This window comes from Diabrotica undecimpunctata, chromosome 4 (assembly GCF_040954645.1).
Source record: "Diabrotica undecimpunctata isolate CICGRU chromosome 4, icDiaUnde3, whole genome shotgun sequence".
Lineage (NCBI taxonomy): Eukaryota > Metazoa > Arthropoda > Insecta > Coleoptera > Chrysomelidae > Diabrotica > Diabrotica undecimpunctata.
In genome coordinates this window covers 130,462,289-130,468,679 of record NC_092806.1, presented here as the reverse complement: position 1 = coordinate 130,468,679, position 6,391 = coordinate 130,462,289, and positions in this window count along the sequence as shown.

Genomic DNA, 6,391 nt, shown 5'->3' with positions numbered 1-6,391 from the left:
GCTGTGCTAAGTTTGAGTTAATTTGTAAACTGTATTTATATCCAATTAATTGTTTATACAACGTAAACTTATAGTGTCCATTGTCGTTAGCTTCTTTGCATATTATTTAATATCATTGACTGCTACATATCTTTTAGAGGTAACACACTTATAATAAGTTTTCTATGGATGTTTGGTTTTTTATATTGTTCTTTTTAGATGAACTGATGATGCTTTCTGATTAGAAAGCGAAACGTCTTCAATAAGTAGATGAAGTAGCCACCTTCTTTGTCTTTTTTTTCTATACTATATATTACTATATTCCAAGTGGAAATTCTGCTATAAAGATGTGCCTGGGATGACTAATAAACAGGAACTGCAGGTCCAGATCCATAAAAATTATATCTGATAGTCAGGCGGCATTTAAGGCACTTGAATCGAATCGGTTTGACTCCAAGTTAATATGAAACTGTTCAGAATCTGATTTGGATAGGAAAATAACAAAGTAAATTTACTCCGTGTATCTGGACATACTGGTATTGAAGGAAACGAAAAATCAGGCCGACCTACTTGCTAGGGGGTCGGTTTTCGGTAAACATAGTGATAAAAACCTTATGGTTGGTTTTTCCATTTGAAAACTTCGAGAAACGGTAGGTTTCATCTCCTGAACTGGACACTAGAATGTATACCATTTAGATAGGTTTGAAAAGATACCAAAGCATCCCTGCCGTGGGGACAAATGACGAATGTATCATGAACATATCATAGTGAAAATGTGGGTTTGAGCATTGATGTGAATAGTACTCAGGTCTTGAAGTTCTAAATAAATATATTGGCAATAACTGGAGAGAGTAAGGAGCAGATTGGGGCGCTATTTATTTGTCTGTAAGATGAAATAAAGTGTTCAAGATGAAATCTGTGGTGGATATGCAAATATTTAATGAGAAATAAGTGGTCTTGCTCGATACTCTATTTCGCTTCCAAAGTATTTCGTGTTTTATTTATGGTAATGTTTGTAAAAAGTAAAACTCTAAAATGTCTGAGGGTGAGATAGAGTATTATTTAAACAGTTCGATTAAATGAAAAGAATCTTTGACGATGGATAAAGCATTTTCAGCGAGAGCATGTAGAGTTCTGGCCAAGTATTTTGCCAATGGTTATTTACACAATTGCCAAGGATAGCTGTACATGCTGACAATGGAACTTAGAGGAAGATCTGGTCTGTGTATTTTGGGTAGGCCATATATTTAAGGTGTCCTAAAGGACTATTTACGTGGAATTAAAGTTTGTTTTACAACAGCGTAGTGAGACAAGAAAACACCATTACGAGCTTTAAGTCATAACTAAAATATATAAATATACTAACTAACTAAAATATAATCGACATTTCTAAGTCAACTTGTTTATTATCCTACGAAGAAAGTTCGATCAATCCTAAATGTCGTTTACAAACAATTCTTAGAACTTCTTAAAGTTGGCTAAGATTTTTTCAAGGCGCTTGTCCACCTTCATATAGGCTTTCTCTCGTTTTTGGTGTTCATTTGCACTGTTAACTTAGTTGATCTTGTATCAAGCAAGTTCTGATCAGCTGCTTAACAAGCTTCCAGAATCTAGACTTGTTGCATCCTAGGCGTGAGCAAAGAGCATTGGGCCATTCTTCCATGGCGTTATTAAAACGAGAAGCTTGCTGGTGAGCATTGACACTGATTCCAATCAGCAATGGCATTGCGATGAGGTTTGACAGCCCGGTGATTCTCCTGTGACCAAATTAAGTCCTTTGGAAGTAGTCGTATAGAATATGCTAGGTCCGCATTTCAACGAATGAAAAAATTTCTAATAAACTCTACGTGATCGTTGGATATCCGATACCAATTTGTAAAAACGTTTATTTATTCCATATTGCTATACGGAGTTGAAACATGGACTCTCGGAATTACATATGAGGCGTATAGAAGCCTTTGAGATGTGGATTTTTCGAAGGATGCTGAAGATCTCTTGGACAGGGCACGTGACCAACAACGAGGTGCTAAGAAGAATGGGTACTGAGAGAGAACTCCTTAATATTGTAAAATACAGAAAAACAAGTTATCTAGGACATATTTACAGAGGAGAAAAATACAACTTCCTACGACTTATAATGGAAGGAAAAGTGGAAGGAAGAAGAGGTCCAGGAAGAAGAAAATGCTCGTGATTGAAGAATGTAAGAGACTGGACAGGCATGGGCACACATTCGATACTAAGAACAGCTCAAGATAGAGAACAATTTGCTGTAGTTATAGCCAACCTATACCAGGAAAGACCCAAGATAATAATGTGCTTCTGGTAGAAGTCAATCTTGAGCAACAGGAAGAAGCAGTTTCTATCCTAACAACTAAGGAATGGATAGAGACTGCCTAAATATCTAACGAATTTTTAATAAGTAAGCGACCCAAAAATTTCTATATAGTGGTAGCTAGAGATAATTGCCAATTTTAAACCTGGTAAAACAAATGATAAACCAGAGAACTTCAGACCCGCATCTTTTCTGAGCTGTGGCTATAAACTTTTGGAAAAGTTATTTGTAGCAGAATTCATGGCAGAATCTTACAGAAAAACAACCACCCACCCCAACATGTATGCTTAAGGATCGGTAACAAATGTCTACCTCGAAAATTGCTAATATATTTATTGAGAGTCGTTATTAATGTTAAAAAACATTAATATAAACGATGTACAAACCTTACGAAACTTAAAAAAAAACAATCTAAAATAAGAGGCTAATCTGACTCCCACTGTTCAACTACATCTTTGCAACTGAAACAGACATTGGTTTTTTCGCTGTGTTTGCCACACGCATATATATTGCACTTCGCACACAATATGGTTGTCTTTAACAGTTTTTTTACTCCTTCATTTCTACCAATAACTTCTTTGACGCAAATGGAACACTGTGGTTTTGTAGTGTAAGGTCTATCGTCAGATTTAGTTTGATTTACACCTTTAAGTTTTTGTCCCAAGATACCCTCCATTGGAACTACAATGTGAATATGCAACCCGTTCAGATTCCCAGCCCGTCGTTGGACAAGAGCCTTTAGATGCCTAGATCCTGGAGGAATAGAATCTTTCTATTACGCTTTTTTTATATTCCATTGTGGGTGGTTAAGTGTAAATAAGGAAAATGCGTTCAAGGAAGCAATGTCTAATAATGTAAAGAATGTTGACAATGGCCACCTTCCTGTACATCTCTTAGAACTGAATTTCCTCGCCATTTGGTCTATTGCGTCGACTCTACCCTTGGTTGCATTATAAAATAGATTTATATCAGACTTATTCTTAGCATAGTTGCTCACCACGTCATCATCATGTTGTGTAGATAAGAAAATTAGTATTTTTGTGGGCTTTATCCTAGGGACATAGGTGAGAAGGGTACCTGGTGGAGTTCCGGACTGGGAATCAGTAAAGGCGAACATATTTGAGTATAGTTTCCTATCTTGAGTTCTTTTGATAACGTCAGGTATATGCTTGCGGTTTATTGAACTGTACCAACCATAGTGAATCCAAAATCGTCATATATTTATTCTGCTAACTCTATGAAAGTGTAATACCGATCTGTAGTAACGTTGCGACCTGTATTCTTTATTGGTTCAACTAGACGCTTCACAATACTATTTGGTGCTTTAGACTCTGGTGTCGTGCTTTCCACCTTTCCAGAATAAATCTTCCTTTGCAGAACGTAACGAGATTTACAATCTGCTAACATCCGAATGAGAATTCCATACTTTCCTGGTTTATCTTTCATGAAAACTTAAGAACTTTTCTCTAAACAGGGACAGCATTTCATCAATAACGACATTCAGTCCTGGAGTAAAGTATCTTAGAAATATGTCGTTCAATAATTCAATTTTGAACCATTTCAAGTGGAATCATCTTGCTTTCGCCGTTCTTCCCTTGCCTTTATATCATCAAAACACAAAACTTTTAACAAATCTATTTCTGCTCATGGTACCAACCTGCCAAATGCTTTTAACTACAAATCATGACAGTTCAGCTTAAGATCCACATTTACACCCATCAAAATTAAAATACTAGTAAAAGCCAGTTATTCTGATTTGTCGATTTTCTCCACATTATTCTTTTCATGCCTCCTCATTAGTGTGGCGGATAATTACCTCGATTATGTCATCGTGGAAAAATTTTAAAAGTGACTTTGATAGACGTAACGATACCTTCGTTACGAAGACCTTATCGTTCTCGGAAGATGTTCTGCTTCGATCGTCTACTAATTCTTGGAGGGTGAACCAAGTATGCTCATACAAGTTGTCATTCTGAGAATCATTAATTCGTTGTCAGGATCTGGTAAAATACAATCTTCTGTTTCGTTTCGGATCGCTTCGGAATCATTATCATCATACTTAATATCTGAATTACTAGCACTATTTTGTACATTTTCTATTTCTAATTCCAACTCGCGTTCTGACAAATACTTGCTCATTTTGAATCAATTGCATTCAGTACTTCCTTTTTATAACACAATATATAAACAAGCACTGACAGCTCCTACACATTCTTACAAAACAAAGAAGCGTAGCACAAGATACGCTCGACAACTGCAATTCTAACCGAGAAGAGTCCAATTCCTTTGACAGGGGAGGCAACTCTAAATAAATTCCTGCCAACGAGAAATTATATAGAAACTTTAAGTAACAAGTTTTACCAAGGGTGGACATTTTGAGCCCACCCACATTTAACTCAAGATATTACTTTTATTTTCAAAAATAAGGTAAAACGAAATTAACATTCGATAAAGGGCCATCTTTTTAACATTAAATAATTTTTGAAAAATTTTGGAACACGTAATATTTATATATGTTACAAGGAAATACGCATTAGGTGGAAATTCTTTACCCACCCTTGGGCGTTTAAGGGTTAAGCTAGTTCTGGACCTAATCGAAGCTGTTGTGACCGGGTATCAGCACTAGCAAAATTTATCGAAGCCGGCTTTCCTAATCACCTCAAAATATGCGTGGCGGGAGAAAGTAAATAATTCTTGTGAGATACCCAGCAGGTGATGATTATTCTTATTAAAGATGTTGCCAACTCTATCTACGAGTATATCTATTCAAATAGGCGATTGATAATAACATTTTCAAAAAAACAGATAATATAATTATGTTTACAAGTTTTTGCTATTTAATTTACATGATTTTGATTATTTATATCTTTCTACTTTAAATATTTTCTGACATCAATAAAAAAAGACTGAATTTTCTTATCGTAATTAAATCTCTGATATTAACCATTATGCAGTACCATTAAATACTTGGGCTGTTGGTATAACGATAAGTGATCCAAACAAAGATATTATAGCAAGAATTGAACTATTTAATCTAAGCTTTAATTTTACACAATATACCAAATGAAATCTTGGTATATAAAGATGATGACTAATTCAATATTTTTACCTAAATTGTTATTTTTAGTGCCCATGGTAGTAGAATTCCACATTTGTTGCCAATTTTTTACACAATGCTGTCTAATATTGAGCTGGATATCACTGAATGAAATTTTTGTCATGATTTCAGTTTGATCTTCAGTAACTTTGCCAATTTATCCACTTTTCCATTTCCTGCGATACTTGTGTGCGACGGTACCCAAAGAAATTTAACTTTTGCATGTCTGTTTTGTAGGTGGTAAAGTGCCACTTATATTTGTGCGGGATAGCATGTTCTGGATATATTTGCCTTAAGGTCTGAAGAACAGATAAAGAGTTAGTAATGAGAAGAAAGTTTGAGTTTGCATAACTCTTACATACGGAGGGAGTCTTACATGAGGATACGAATTGCCTATTCAGTATTTCCTGATATTTCCGGCCTATAAAGGACGCTGAAATTCCATTTTCAGTTCTTGATGCATCAGTAAAAATCTTGTTATAGCCGGCGCATTCTGATATCCGTTCTTGGTATAGCTTGTTAATCGTTATAAGATTTGTGGTACTCTTTGGATAGGTCGTGAGGGATATGTCAATAGTGGGAGAATTAGTAGTCCAGTGAGGTATAGTTCGTTGTGTAGGATAAGAATGTGTCAGCTGCTCCAGGTCAAAACATATCTCGTTAAACGGTCTTTAAGGGGTGGATATTTAAATTTTTAATGGCAATGTCTAGGTGGATGTGTTTTGTAAAATAGTGGGTAGTTTATGTTATTAGGGTTGGAAGACAATCTCGCAGCATAATTTAAAGAAATGTGTTGTCGTCATATTGATAGGAGGCAGTTCATCAAGGATAACCTGAAAACTTGAACCAGGACTAGTTCGGTAAGCACCCAAAATAAGTCTTAAACATGTACTTTGTATAATGCCTCGGTTTTTAAGAATATGGTTACTCGCAGTTGAATAGCATATTGCACCATAATCAGTTATATTTTGCAACACGCTGTG